This window comes from Protopterus annectens, chromosome 8.part0 (assembly GCF_019279795.1).
Source record: "Protopterus annectens isolate FY-2018-M chromosome 8.part0, PAN1.0, whole genome shotgun sequence".
NCBI classification, from domain to species: domain Eukaryota; kingdom Metazoa; phylum Chordata; order Ceratodontiformes; family Protopteridae; genus Protopterus; species Protopterus annectens.
In genome coordinates this window covers 1317825558-1317840346 of record NC_056741.1, presented here as the reverse complement: position 1 = coordinate 1317840346, position 14789 = coordinate 1317825558, and the positions used below count along the sequence as shown (strand labels likewise).

Genomic DNA, 14789 nt, shown 5'->3' with positions numbered 1-14789 from the left:
ACATGCAACATTACCTATTCCCTACTGCTCTGGACCCATGATGCATGTTTACTCACTCCAAAGATATTCAGAATTCCAAAGCTTATAGTCCTGGCACATACGTGTGTTTGATTGTCAGGGTGTTCATGTGATGATCCGGGTTTAGGCTTGTCTGACTGGTGACCGGAACTGACCTGTACCTGTTCAAATGTCAGACGTAGCACATGGACAGAGTTGGTCCCAATTTTAACATTCTACCTGTGTTTACAGACACAGGGGTTTGGGCACCTCTGACCAGATTATTAGGTTGGCACTACATAATATAGGGTGGGGGGTGGTTCCACTACATAATACAGGGTGGGGGGTGTTTCCACTGGTGTTTCCCTTCACATTTGACTATTTCATTCATTCATATATATGATGAATATTATTCTGGACATCACTTATGATTTCACTACAGGTATGCAATAGTACTGTCAACAAAAGAGACATTTGGTTGGTGTACATATGTGTACGGACCTCTGTAATACTCAGGGACTAATTTCAACAATGACAGGGACAAGGCAATGACAAATCAGGGACAATCACGGACACTTCTACAATATTAGTACTATTAACTTGAAATGTGTTGACAAATTTAGAGCCATATGTATTAATACTTATTTTCTGCAGTTAAAAGCATCTATTACTCTTAATTATTGTCATTAGTCATTCAAGTGTCATTCAACACCTTTCCTCCAAAGGTCACTGGTTTTGTGAGTGATTAAGAGGCTGGCCAGTTATTGTGCGAATGCTCTGACCATTGGTAGGGTTGCCACATTTTCATATGTACAGGATGGAATATATTCTGGACACACCAGATTGTTTAGGCCAACACATACCCACTGTCAGTACAGGGTTTAGAACATTCATTATTTTCCAAGATGAGAGCCTATTCCTGTAGCACTTTAGTTGCTTATTCTGTTTCTTGTATGATTTACGTATTTTGCATCCAGAAATAACTGTTTTAGGCAACTGTTACAAGAAATATGGTACATAGTTATTTCCTACAATCACAGGACATTTGCCATTGTATCATTCTTGGTCAGGACACACCTACCCAAACAGTGACTGCCCCTCACAAAGTGGGTCAGGAGGTACCCTGCTTACGTCAGCACCTTAATCACCCTATATCCAAGTGCCACTATGCGACTGTGTGCAATATATTCTCTCGATAATTCATGTGGGGAGATGTGCATCACGGGCAGGTGTTTGATCCTGGGTAGTAGGTTCTGCATGACCGTCTAGAGGCTGAACAGTCTCGTGAACCACTACTGCACATACAACTTGTGTCCAGATGTCTACAGGACTGGACATCATGTCGTGATACCAAGTCTGATGTTTACACAGGATACTTATCCCATGAGGGATATCCAAAAATTGAATAAGCCAATAACCGTCCATTCTTTTGGATTTACGAAAATGTGTTAGGGTTTTACATGCAAGGGATACATAGTTTGGAATCCTGACACTGCCTAGGGTGACACTGCCTTCTACATATGAACAGTGGTCAGTATGTGTAGATATGGCTGCACCAAGCTAGTAGCCCGAGTATGGCTGGATTTGGTGGACGTTCAAGAATGGGGGCAGGTTGTGTGCTGTAGAGGGGATGATGGGTATTTAATTATGCATCCAGGTGTGTTGCATTTGGATGGCTCAGTTTCGTCCAGACCATTCTGTGGGTATGTGCTGGTGACGTTTCTGTACATGTGTATCGCAAATTTTAATATTCATATGTTTGTGTGATTGTGTTCTACAGTATGGCCTGTCAGGTTGTATTGCAGATGTGTATGCTTGTTCTTTGTGTTTCTTTCTGATTCACCCGCTGCTCCCTCATACACCTCCAGTTCACCTATTGTGCATCCAACACAGTCTCGCCTTTGTGGATTACAACATTACCCATCCCCCCACACACACACATATTCCAGACACTCTATCCATCCCTTCTTTGGTTGATGGCCCATGGCACGGTCAAGATAACACATTGCATACACTACATATGTCAGGTACCTGTTGTGAGGACTACCCTGGTATTTTTCACCTTCCACATGCTGTACATCATGCACATAGGTACATGTAAATACTTATCTTTCATGACATGGTAGGTACACCCGGGTAATACCTGTTCAACTTTGACACATCCTGACAAGAATGGCTTGGACCGCATATGGGCAGATTTTGGCTGAATGCTCTGACCATTGGTAGGGTTGCCACCTTTTCATATGACCAGGATGGGATATATTCTGGACACAAATCAGATTCTACAGGACAACACATACCCACAGTCAGTACTACGGATAATACTTTTGTTTTATGCCTACATGTTAGCTTATTGTTGTAGCAGTTTATATGCTCCTTCTGTTTCGTTTACTTGCTTATTCTATTTCTTGTAACATGTGGTATGTTAGATACGGAAATAACTATTGTATATGACTATTACATGCGATGTGGGACATAATTATGTCATACGGTCGCAGGATATTTTACATTTATAATGGTTTTGGTATGGACACAACTGCCCAGCTGTGTACTATCCCTCACAATGTGGGACAGGTGGTAACCCTGACCATTGGGCTAGACATAGCTATTGGCGGCGCGCTAACATGATGCATTTCACTTCCACATGGTATAACTATCTACACTGCATTAGAATACGGGCACGTGGTTTTAAATGTCATTTGTTCGAGGGATGGAGACTCGATATTCGCTAATGTGCATTTGTGTTTGCTTCTTAATTTTGTGTTCGCAAGAACTGTCTTGCATGCTTTGCATACGTTTCAGTATCCACGGACACTGACAGGTGTGATTACTATTGCAGGCAGATTGTAATATTCAGCATTTTAGGTTGCACGTCAACAGCCAACATTTCCACGCCTCCGTGTGGAACTTCAACACACCCCATGCACTCGCGCTCGTTTCCTATGCACGTGGCTGTGGTGGCAGCGCGCCTTCATTAATATGCATATGGAGCTACTGCGTCATCTACATGCTGCACGGTCGGCGCAAGCCTAACGTCGGCCTTGTGCTGAGCTTCATGAATCCCGGGGATTGTTTTGAGGCAAGCCCACTTGTACAATGTAACACGTATGCCACAATGTCTGTATTTTATTTGTTACTCTATTTTAGTTAACTGTTAATTTTCCTTAAGTTCTTGTTCCTTTCCTACTTTCAATCCACTAATGCACTGAATTTAACATTTTAAAAATGTCACACTTGATGTTATTTGTATAACTTGTACCTGCTAGTTACTGTCATTGTAGCCATAGAACCGTATAGTAACTTACATCAGCTGCTGTCTTTTGTATGAGCACTTATTTATTTAACTATTTAACATTTGTTTACTGAGAGGCTGGGGGAGAAACACTCCAGACGCATGTCTTTGTAATGTGCGAGGAAACCAGGCCACCTGGAGAAAACCCACACAAATGCAGAGAGGACATGCAGACTCTGCACGGAAGGACCCAGCTAAGAAGTGAACTGGAGAACCTCTTGGTGCGAGGCGACAATGCAACTGCTGCACTGTGCATTAATTGAAGTTCTTTGACCAGGAATTGAACCTCAGCCGTGGTGGTGAGAGTGCCAAATCCTAACCACTAGACCACCAGGATCCCCCCGATCCCCCCCTCAATTTCATGTATAAGAAATATATCTGCCAGTATGTATATCTGTATTATGTGCATTTCTTATGTAGTAATTTAGTAATTTTAACAGCTAGTAGGTTTATTTCTATGTGTATTTTGAACATAAGCTTTGACTGCAAAAGTTCTCTTGTCACCTTTGGCTTTGGGACAAGATTGCAAAAAATCTCCACCATTTTAAGACATGTAAGATCAGTCCATCGCCAGGTTAAGACACGTAAAATGAATAAATACTGATGTAGGCACTTTACCACCCGACCCTCCAATTTTAATTCTGAGGACTGGAATTATGATTTGAGCATTATGAGACTATTATTGTGATGATGAAGCAATGCATACAATGTCTGAGCATATAGTACTTTGCAATATTGTCCCAGCTGCGAGCTAGAGTGACCCCAGAATTAGTGCATACATTTAGGTGGGTTTGAAAGGTGTAGCACTATCCATCAGGGGATACAGGGCAGGTTTTGCCCCTGTAAAAATTCTTTAAAACTGTAAAATCAAGTTTTGTAACTTGCCACATTAAGATGCAATTGAAGTTTATTGTTTGCACTTGTTGGACTTGTCACATCATATTTGTGACAGGAAGCCAGTGATCCAGGTGTGAGATACATTGCAGGCAACTAATCATTGAAGATCCACCAAATGTCAAACCACCTTTAAATGAGCTTTGTGAGTACTGAGATTTAAGATGAACAGGATGTGGTTCACTAGATTAATTTTCTTCTAATGATAACTTTCCACAATGATGATTGTCATTGTGAAGTGGCACTCTGACCCCATGTGAAAAAAATGGGAAAAGGGGCATTGGATGGATAAAGTTTTACAACTCCCATACTGCCTGCTAAAACAAAGAAAGAACACTGTGCTAACAACAGAACTTTTATTCAGCTTAAAAATATAAGTGAGTTAGTATATAACATTAAAAAACATATTTATAAATATATGAATGGAGAGTTCAGAATGACTAGGAAAGAACATGGCAAGCACTCTTTGAAAATCGCTTTAATGACCTTCAACCTCAGTTCCTGAATGTCTGTAAAAATACCTGATAGTCAGTGGTCTTAATTGTATTTCTTAGTTTCATGCACATTTTTATATAGGGATTTCTTTTACAATTATAGAGCCCATACTGTTTCACTTATATGACCTGTTTTTTAATCACTGTGACTGGGTTTGTTGAACTATTAACATCTGCATATTCGAACATCTCCTTTCAGATTGGGAATGGTATATAATCTTATTATGTGTTACCTGCCACATATAGGACACTTCATAACATTAAATAAATGCACTGTACTGACAATGTGTACCATTAAACATCAACAGTGATACTGTGCATGGTAGGGTGCTACATTAACACACGCACTTTCTCTACATATAAAATATCACTGACTAGAGGACACTAGGCATATTTTCAAGAGATGTGTGTGACATCAGCTAAACTCAAACTGTTAAAAAAGCAAAAAACAAAATCATTGCTTTCAAACTCTATTCTAAAATGCATTATACATTTTAGCGCATGACAACACATGATATAATTAGGCTTGTGCATAATTTATTAGCAGTTTTTTTATGCTTCTTTGTGATTTCACAGCTTAACATATATGCAGCTCACACCGGATGCCCTTAAAGATCTTGTTTAAATGTGTGAAACATGCTTTTCTTTTCAAATAAAAAGATGGTCGCATTCATCTTTATGTTTACTAACACTTTTTTGTGTGAAAAGAAGTGTGTTTTCAAGCCTTTAGATAAATATTAAATGTTTAAATATTGCTTCCCAAAGCAGAAGACTAAATGTAGTAAAACATATTTACAGCATTAATATTCATAGGAGGGCAGGGAGCGGTTAAGTCATTCTGGGTTTCTGCTCTAATACTACTGTATTAATGTGGGTAAGTAATTGTAAATTACTGATGTAATTGCCAAACTGTTAAATTAAGAGTTTGGCAAAAAAAATATTAAATTTACAATTACTTACCTTTGCTAATCATACATTTCAACGTTTTAGCACAAGAAATCGAAACAAAGCCAGACATAATGGAGGGGGGGGGGATCAGAGGCCCAAAAATAGGGATACATTTTAAATATTGCTCCTGTAAACTTAGAAAGTTGCTAGAATAACAGATTTTGCATTAATATGCTTTTTCTGAAAGATATTAAGTCTGAAACTCAAATATTTGTCATTGTTTAGTAATTTAAATCCTTAATGATTTGACCAAAAACACAAATCTTATGAGGAATAGATAAAAAATATGAGACAAATATCTGGACGGTTGAGAAGTATGTTGCTAATCCAGCAGTATTAGAAATGGAACTCAGAATGGTGTAATCACTCCCCACCCTTCTATGAATATTAATTTTTTAAACATGGCTTACTACATTTAGTCTTGCACATTCGTAAGCAGTTTATAAAAGCTGTTTGTTTAATACATCAGTGCACAATGACCTTTGTTTTTTGCATTAAAATGTGTCTGCATACATAATGATGCATGAAAACACTTTTTTATATAAAAAACAGGTCATTTTTGCACCTTCAGACATGATCTTTAACCAGTGTATTGACAAGGATTAGAGCTTTTGCGGGGTGACCGCTTTAGCAGATCCAAGTAGAAAAATAAAATCAACACAAAACACATTGAATATAAAAGAAATTATAACCAATCAGCAACTGTTGTCAATAAAATAATTATATCAATTAAACAAAAGTCACTGCCTCCTATTTAAGGCAGGTCTAAGAGGAATACCAAAGTTTAAACCTGGAAACTTATGTTCTTGTAAGGATACAATCCATTTTACCTCAAGCATCTCCACTTGATTGTTAATATCATCCCTTCTGTTACTAGATGGAGCTAATTGTAAAACCCTAAAATAAAGAAGCATTATGTCCTGAGGAATTTGCATGATTAGGTAGGGCATTGGTGGGGGCCGAGGTGGTGCAGCGGTTAGCATTGTCACCTCACAGCAAGAGGTTCTCTGGTTCGATTCTCGGCTGGAGCACCTTCTGTGTAGTCTGCATGTCCTCCCCATGGTCAAGTGACATCTAAAGACATGCAGGTAGGTGCATGCATGAATGGGTGTGCTTTCTTTGAAGGTTGGGCATCAGGATGGCACCTTGGCACTGTAAAAATCCACTGTCGTGACCCCTAACCGGGAAAAGCCGAAAGACATTAGTTTAGTTTTAGATAGGGCATTGGTGAGAGTTTTATTATGAATATTACCTAGATGCTCTAATATGCATTCTCTTAGCTGTCGTGTAGTCTTTCCTACATAAAAAAATTCACATGTACAACATGTTGCTAAATAGACTAAGTTATTACTCCTAGAAGTCGCCATAAACCTAGGTGAAAAAATACGCCTGGTCACTGGATGAATAAATTGAGCATCTAGGGCAATGGAAGAACAGGCTTTGCAATTATTACATGGAAAAGTGCCCCTTCTTTTTGCTACTGTCCATTGTTATATAGCGACCCACTACACATGGCTGACTCTCTGGCTTTGAGTGAAGGAGTTTTGAACTCATCTGCTTTCACAATGAAGGCAGTTACTGCTGATGGTATGGATAAATACATGAAGTATGTACAAAATCAATCTAATCCTTTATTGGGACTTACTCTGTCGGCACAAGAGATGGTATGTGTGACTTCTTGGCTTCTTTGAAACAGCTGGGGAATTTGTTGTATAAACTGAAAAGGTATGAATGGCAGAGGTTACATTTTGAAGTCTGCCTTGAGTACAAGATTGTGCCGAGGGGTCTACGGATACTGAAAATGCTGACTCAAGCAGCTACTGAACCTGATCTACTATCTCATGGGCAGCAGCTCAACCTTGAATTAAGCATTAGTTACCTTAAACTTCTAGTTGACTATACTCCCTTGGAGATGTCAATCAGTGTGGAAACAAAACGGATTCTGCATGATTTGAGGTCTAACTTCCCTGGTGATGAATACATGCTTAAATTGGACAATGTGTGCACTGAGATTTCAGCCTATGAGTTTAGGCTGTGACAACAGAAACATAAGAAACTGCTAAGGGATTATTCAGACTTTGCTAGAGGACACATATTTGTTTGGCAGAGAATCAATGCGTCTGCTACTTCTGCAGTGGAAACAACTACCTGTCCTGTAACTGTGAATGAAACTGACATGCCCCTCTTGAATACTCAATTGAAGTCTGTTAGTTCAGGGGGTGTTTCAAAAGTACAACGCCCTTTAGTTAGTGATATCACTGTTGGTGGAATAGCTAGTGCAAATACACAAACAAAATGTAATGAGTTGGGTGCTCGTAGTAAAGTTAGAGATTTATTTACTAACAACAGAGTGTTTCCTTCTCCTTTATCTATGAATCCTTTTATGGCTTTACCTCTACCGATGAAATTACACTCTCTAGTCAGGAGAGGGTGCTTGATGCACAGGGACAGTTGGAAGCGGAAGGCTTAAAAGGAGAAAAGTTCAGCGGCAAGATGCAAGTATTAGAGTCTTCTTTGGATGGACTAGTTTATAATTTATCTGACTTTACAGTGTCAGCGGCACAGAGTTCTCTTCTATATAAAAGTCTGAGCTTTGTACCAGCTCAGAAGTCGAATCTCAAGGACCTTATTGTCGATATTAGACTTTTTGCAAGGAATGTTATGCTGCAATGTATGTATGGGGAGATGACTGCCTCTACTGTGGGGTCGAATATTAAATGTTATCGTAGAAGTAGTTCTTACAGTCCATCTTTATCTCCAACCTTAGAAGCTTTTGTTAAAGTATGTGAATCAGATATTTTTAATATGTTTGATTCTACTAAGTATCAGTTTTACAATGTTACTATTGCTGAAAGGAGGCACTGCAGCAGCTGCAGGCCAAAACCTCCATAAGCATAAGGTCTGCTGATAAAGGAGGGGGCGTAGTTGTTTTAAATAGGTGTGATTATTTGGTATAGATGAATAATATGGTTCCTGATTCTTGTACATATTTATGTATTGGTTCCAGAGATGTTGACAGATGTATTTATGTTGTACGCAGTGACTTGTATGATTTACTTATGTGTGGCCTTATTGATATCAACACTTATGAATTTTTCATGGTTGAAGATCCATTGATTCCTATAATGCATGGTCTGCCGAAAGTCCTCAAGAGTTTATAATGTCCACCAATACTCCCCATTGTTTCTGGGCGAGGGTGGATAACTGAGCCCCTCTCTGATTTGTGGAGGATAACCTAAAGCCTTTGCTGTTGAGAGCCCCTTCGGTTCTCAGAGATACTTGGCATTTTCTTTCAAATTTGTTTAATTCAGTTGATGGATTAGATCTTTCAGATGTTATGTTAGTTACTTTGGACATTAAAACTTTGTTTACAGTGATTCCTAATTCTGAAGGTGTTGACTCCATCAGGATGTTTTTGGCTCACTAAAGTGGTTATAGTCATAGTTTAATTACTTTAATATGTACACTGCTAGATTTAATTTTGAGTAATAATATATTTTTGTTTGAAGATCAATATTACTTGCAGAAACTAGGAGTGGCCATGGGGCACCACATGCACCAACAGTTATGCCAACTTGGTGTTAGCGCAGTGGGAAGATGACCATGTTTTTAATAACAACCCTTTCAATAAGTTTATTAAACATTATGTGAGATTTGTGCATGCAATCTTTGTGTTATGGGCAGGTGAGGTTGATAAACTCCTTGAATTTGTTTCCTATTTAGAAGTTACTTCCATGTTTTTGAAGTTTACTGTGAACTGTTCTTTGACCACTATTGATTTTCTGGATGTTACTTTGTACAAAAATGCACAAGGTGACTAGGAAACAAAGCTTTATAAGAAATCCTGCTGGAAAAACAGTGTATTGCATCGTTCCAGTATGCACCCTTCCCATATTTTTCCAAATATAGCTAAGGGCCAGTCTTTAAGTGTATCTCGTCTTTGTACGAATGATGACACGATGGGTGAGACAATGGGAAATCTCTGTAAGGGGTTTTTGAACAGAGGCTACCAGGGAGAACAGGTAGATCATATACACTTTGAAGTAGCTCTATAGAGGAAAAATGGGGGAACTCCATACTTTTCTAATGTGTATCGACATGTTCAACCCAATCACTCTACGTATCGGGTCAGTAGACCTAATGTACTTCTCACCTTTTCCAGCAATATACAGCAATTTTGTGATGCTATTAAAAGGAATTGGCCCGTTTTGCTAGATGACAGCAAAGTAGGGAATGTTGTTGGTGAGTGTCCTGATTTTATTTTCAGGAATAATATGAATATGAAAAGGTTATTATGTTATGGACCTAAAAATTTTGTGTCTGAGCCAGCAACGAGAAGGGGCACTTTTCCATGTAATAATTGCAAAGCCTATTCTTCCATTGCCCTAGATTCTCAATTTATTCATCCAGTGACCGGACGTGTTTTTTTCACCTAGGTTTATGGCAACTTGTAGGAGTAATAACTTAGTCTATTTAGCAACATGTTGTACATGTGAATGTTTTTTATGTGGGAAAGACTACACGACAACTAAGAGAATGTATATTAGAGCATCTAGGTAATATTTAAAATGAAACTCTCACCAATGCCCTAGCTAATCATGCAAATTCGTCAGGATATAATATTTTTTTATTTTAGGGTTTAACAACTAGATCCATCTAGTAACAGAAGGGGTGATATTAACAATCAAGTGGCGATGCTTGAGATAAAATGGATTGTATCCTTACAAGCACATACATTTCTAGATTTAAACTCTGGTATTCCTCTTAGACCTGCCTTAAATAGGAGGCAGTGACTTTTGTTTAACTGATATAATTATTTTATTGACAACAGTTGCTGATTGGTTATAATTTCTTTTATATTCAATGTGTTTTGTGTTGATTTTATTCTGCTACTTGGATCTGATGAAGTGGTAACCTCGCAAAAGTGCTAATCCTTGTCAATAAATTGTTTTATTATATACATTTGTGGTGGCTGTGTTGGTGTGCTCACATTTTGTTTTCAATTATTGTGCTTTTATAGTGTGAGCAGCCTTCAGTAGTTTGGTATCGCTTTGTTTTTTTGATAATGATCTTTAACCATTCAGAATGCTCCAATGGAATCCTATACTGGAAGTTGACTTCCAACAGCAGCAGTTGTGCTATTAGGGTGCTTGGCTATTGGATTAGTAACAAATCAGCCATGGTCACCCCATAGTGTTGTCATCTCATTGAATCTGGCTTTAAAGAATATTAATGTGACCATTTAAGTACACTTTACAGACTTCACCACAGAACCAAACCCCATTACATCTGGGAAGTTACAAGATTCTGTTTCTGCACTTTAATTATAGTGTGCTGGTACTGATTTAAATAATTTTCTGCATTCTTTGTGCTCTGGTGCATTTCTACATTTGAATTGGTTTATCGAGTTATCCTGTGGTGAGATTAGGGGGGTTCTGCAGCCTGATATTGTTCTGGGTAAAATTTGCTACTGGTTGCAAGGGCAGTGTGTTGTTTGATTAGCCTATATGCTGTGATTTGTTTTTTAAATGCAGGGTGTCTGCAGAATTTGTCTCCTAACTCTGCTGGGCTGTGACAAGATGAGGACACCTGAGGTTACCTAATCAGACTTGACCTTAGAAAGTACAGTTTTGTACCTACCATAAATGTAGATGTTCGAGTGCTAATACAGCTGCAGTCATAACAGATGGGTTCTCCTGCCGTCAGGCGAGTCCTCGGTCGGCCGAATTCCAAAGTCTAGGTCCGGCGTCGATTGTCGTCGCTTCTTCCCTGACATCAGTGCGACAGGGGTATAAAGGAACCAGCCAACGCCATTTTCTTCAGTTTTTCTTGCCCCAGATGTCAGGTGCCCCCAGAAGGAAGGCAATACATAAATTTGTGTAATAATGCAGTGCAATATAATCAAAATACAGTAGTTGCAAGCAAATACATCATAAATGAATACCCCAATCAGGTTGTATGAGGATGTGGTAGCCTATAGGCCTGTCCCAAGAGGGGAAGGAGGGAGGGAAACCTGGACTGCAGCTGTATTAGCACTCGAACATCTAAATTTATGGTAGGTACAAAACTGTACTATGTTCATCGTGCATACAGCTGCAGTCATAACAGATGGGTAGAATCCCAAAGCTAAGAAAGGGGTGGTAGGCACTAGGTGGAACTAGGAGGAGCCAAAATGCCCTGCAAGACTGCAGTGGCAAAGCCTGCTCTAGATTTGGAGTATAATGGTAGGTTGTAGTGCTTGGAGAAGGTATGCACAGAACTCCAAGTGGCTGCTTCCAAAATATCCTTGGTAGGAACTCCTCTGAGGAAGGCTGCAGAGGTGGCTGTGGCCCTGGTGGAATGAGTTCTAATGTCTGTAGGTACAGTTTTGCCATGAAAGGAATAGCAAAAGTGTATGCAGTGGGCTATCCATTTTGAGATTGTCTGTTTGGAAATTGGCTTTCCTTGAGCTCCTACCGCATAGGACACAAAGAGCTGTTCTGACTTTCTGAAAGGCTTTGTTCTGTCCAAATAATAACGCAGTTGTCTGTGGATGTCCAAGGAATGTAGTAATCTCTCCCCTTTGTTTTGAGGATTAGGATAAAAAGTAGGTAAGTGTATGGCCTGATTTAAAGCTACCCTGGATACCACTTTAGGCATAAAGGACGGATTGGTTCATAAGGAAACTCTGTCCTGATGGAAGATGATAAAAGGCTGGACAGCCATGAGAGCCTGTAGTTCTGAAACTCTATGAGCTGAGGTGATAGCCAGAAGGAAAGCTGTTTTCCAGGACAGATATTGCAAATCTGATGAGGCAGCTGGCTCAAAGGGAGGCAAGGTCAGTTTTTCCAGAATGAAATCAAGATCCCAAGCAGGTATTGGTTGTTTCCTTGGAGGTCTTAAATTCTTAGCCCCTCTGAGGAACTGTCTTAAGAGAGGGTGAGAGAATAAAGGTGGATCAGTGTTGTATTCTGCAGAAATGGCTGAGGCATGGATTTTGATGGAGGAGAATGAAAGTCCACTGCTTAGCAGCTCAGCCAAATATTGTAGTATTTGAGGTAAATTCAGTTTTCCAGGATCCTGGCCCTTTTTCTCATTCCAGACATAAAACCGTTTCCATTTTGCGGAGTAAGCTTTTCTAGTTGATGGCCTTCTGGCCTCCAAAATGACATCCTGCCCCTCCTTGGAGAGCAGGGCCTGTTGCGATGCTAAGGAATCTTCCATGCGGCTAGATTGAGTGTTTTTAGCTGGCTGTGGAGAGTTTTGAAGCTGTGCTGAGTCAGAAGAAGAGGCATTAGAGGCAGGGTCCATGATGGGGAATGCGTCAGGCTCCTCAGAAGTGGGTACCAGTGTTGCCTTGGCCAGTCCGGAGCAATGAGAATCATCTTTGGTCTGTCTGCTTTGATTTTCAATAGAACTTTGGGCAGCAGAGGAAGAGGTGGAAAAGCATAAACTGTCATTGATGTCCAACTGAAAGAGAGAGCGTCCACTCTCCAGGCCTTTGGATGAAAAATCCTTGAGCAGAATTTTGTCAATTGATGATTTTTGTGGGAGGCAAAGAGATCCATGTCTGGCCTTTCCCATTTTTGGATTATTTCTGTAAAAACTTTTGGATGCAATTTCCATTCATGTGGATCTGTCATATTCCTGCTTAAGTTGTCTGCCAGCGTGTTTTCCTTGCCTGGCAAGTACTGTGCTTGTAGTTCCATTTGCAAGTCCATGGCCATGTTCCAAAGTGACATGGCCAGTCTGCATAGGGGGTAAGAATGTGTTCCTCCCTGTTTGTTTATGTACCACATAACTGTGGTGTTGTCCGTTCTTATCAATAGTTGACCTGGTTGTAGAAGGTCCTTGAAAGCTATAATAGCATTTATTACTGCTAGCATTTCCTTTTGATTGATGTGAAGGTGCTTTTCTTTTGGGACCATTTGCCCTGAATGCACCGATCTGTCATGTGCGCCCCAGGCGTAGTCCGAGGCGTCTGTTGTGATGACTTGATTTGCTTGAGGCTTGCTGAATGGAAGACCTGTGTTTGTTTGACATGCTTGAGCCCACCACAAAAATTCCTTTTGCAGACATGGAATTAGTGGTATTATTGTTTCCAAACTGTGGCTGTGTTGAGACCATATGTTTTTCAGGTACCATTGTAGTTTCCTCATATGCAGCTTTGCACATGGGATTAGTAAGATGCAAGATGCCATGAATCCCAGAGCCTGCAGGATTTTCCTTGCAGTCAGCCTGGTGCAATTTGCTAGTGTTCTGAAGTATTGAATTAGTTGCCCCTGCTTCTCTGGCGTGAGGTAGGCCATCTGGGTGTTTGTGTCCAAATTGGCACCCAGGAAAATTATCTTCCAAGAGGGTATTAGCCTTGATTTCTTTTTGTTGACTGTGTATCCCAGAGAGTTCAACAACATTATTACATAAGCCAGATGTTTCAGAAGAATGTGCTTGCTGTCCACTTGGATCAGGCAGTCATCCAAATAGGGGTATATTTGTATCCCTTGAAGTCTGCAGTAGGCAATTACTGATGCCAGGCATTTCGTGAATACTCTGGGTGAAGTAGATAAGCCAAAGGGCAATGCAGAGAATTGATAATGGGTTGAACCTGCAAGAAATCTGAGGTACCTTCTGCAATTTTGTCTGATTGGGACATGCAGGTATGCCTCCTTGAGGTCCAATGTTACCAGCCAAGACTCCTTGCCCAGCATGGGAAGAAGTTGCTGTAGAGTGAGCATCTTGAATTTTGGTACGAGTAGAAATGTGTTTAGGATGGATAGGTCCAAAATAGGTCTCCAATCTTTTCCCTTCCTTGGTACCAGAAATAGCCTGGAATAAAAACCTTGACCTTGTTTGTGCGTAGGTACCTCTTGAATAGCTTTCATGTTTATGAGATCTGTAATTTGCCTTTGTGCCTCTGCCCTTTGATTGTGTGGCAGGTTTGGCATGCCTCTCATTTTGGAAGGGTGTGAAAATGGAATTTGTAGCCTCTGTTTATAATGTCCAGGATCCATTTGTCCTTTGTGACAATATGCCAATTTTTTGAAAATAATGCCAGCTTTCCTCCTAAGGGGGCTGCCATTTGAGACTTGGTTGACATGCAAAGGGGAAAGTCATTGGGTTTGCTTTCTGAAAGATTGTGAGTTATCCTCACCACCTCTTTGTGTAGGAGCTTGCCATTGTTTGCC

The 14789-nt window shown here is 40.0% G+C and overlaps 1 protein-coding gene across 3 annotated transcripts in view; it reads right to left on the bottom strand.

The window, feature by feature from the left end:
* The window catches only part of TRPV3 (transient receptor potential cation channel subfamily V member 3), a 579202-nt gene that overhangs the window by 440524 nt on the left and 123889 nt on the right, over positions 1–14789 (bottom strand). The gene's annotated exons all lie outside the window — the stretch shown is intronic.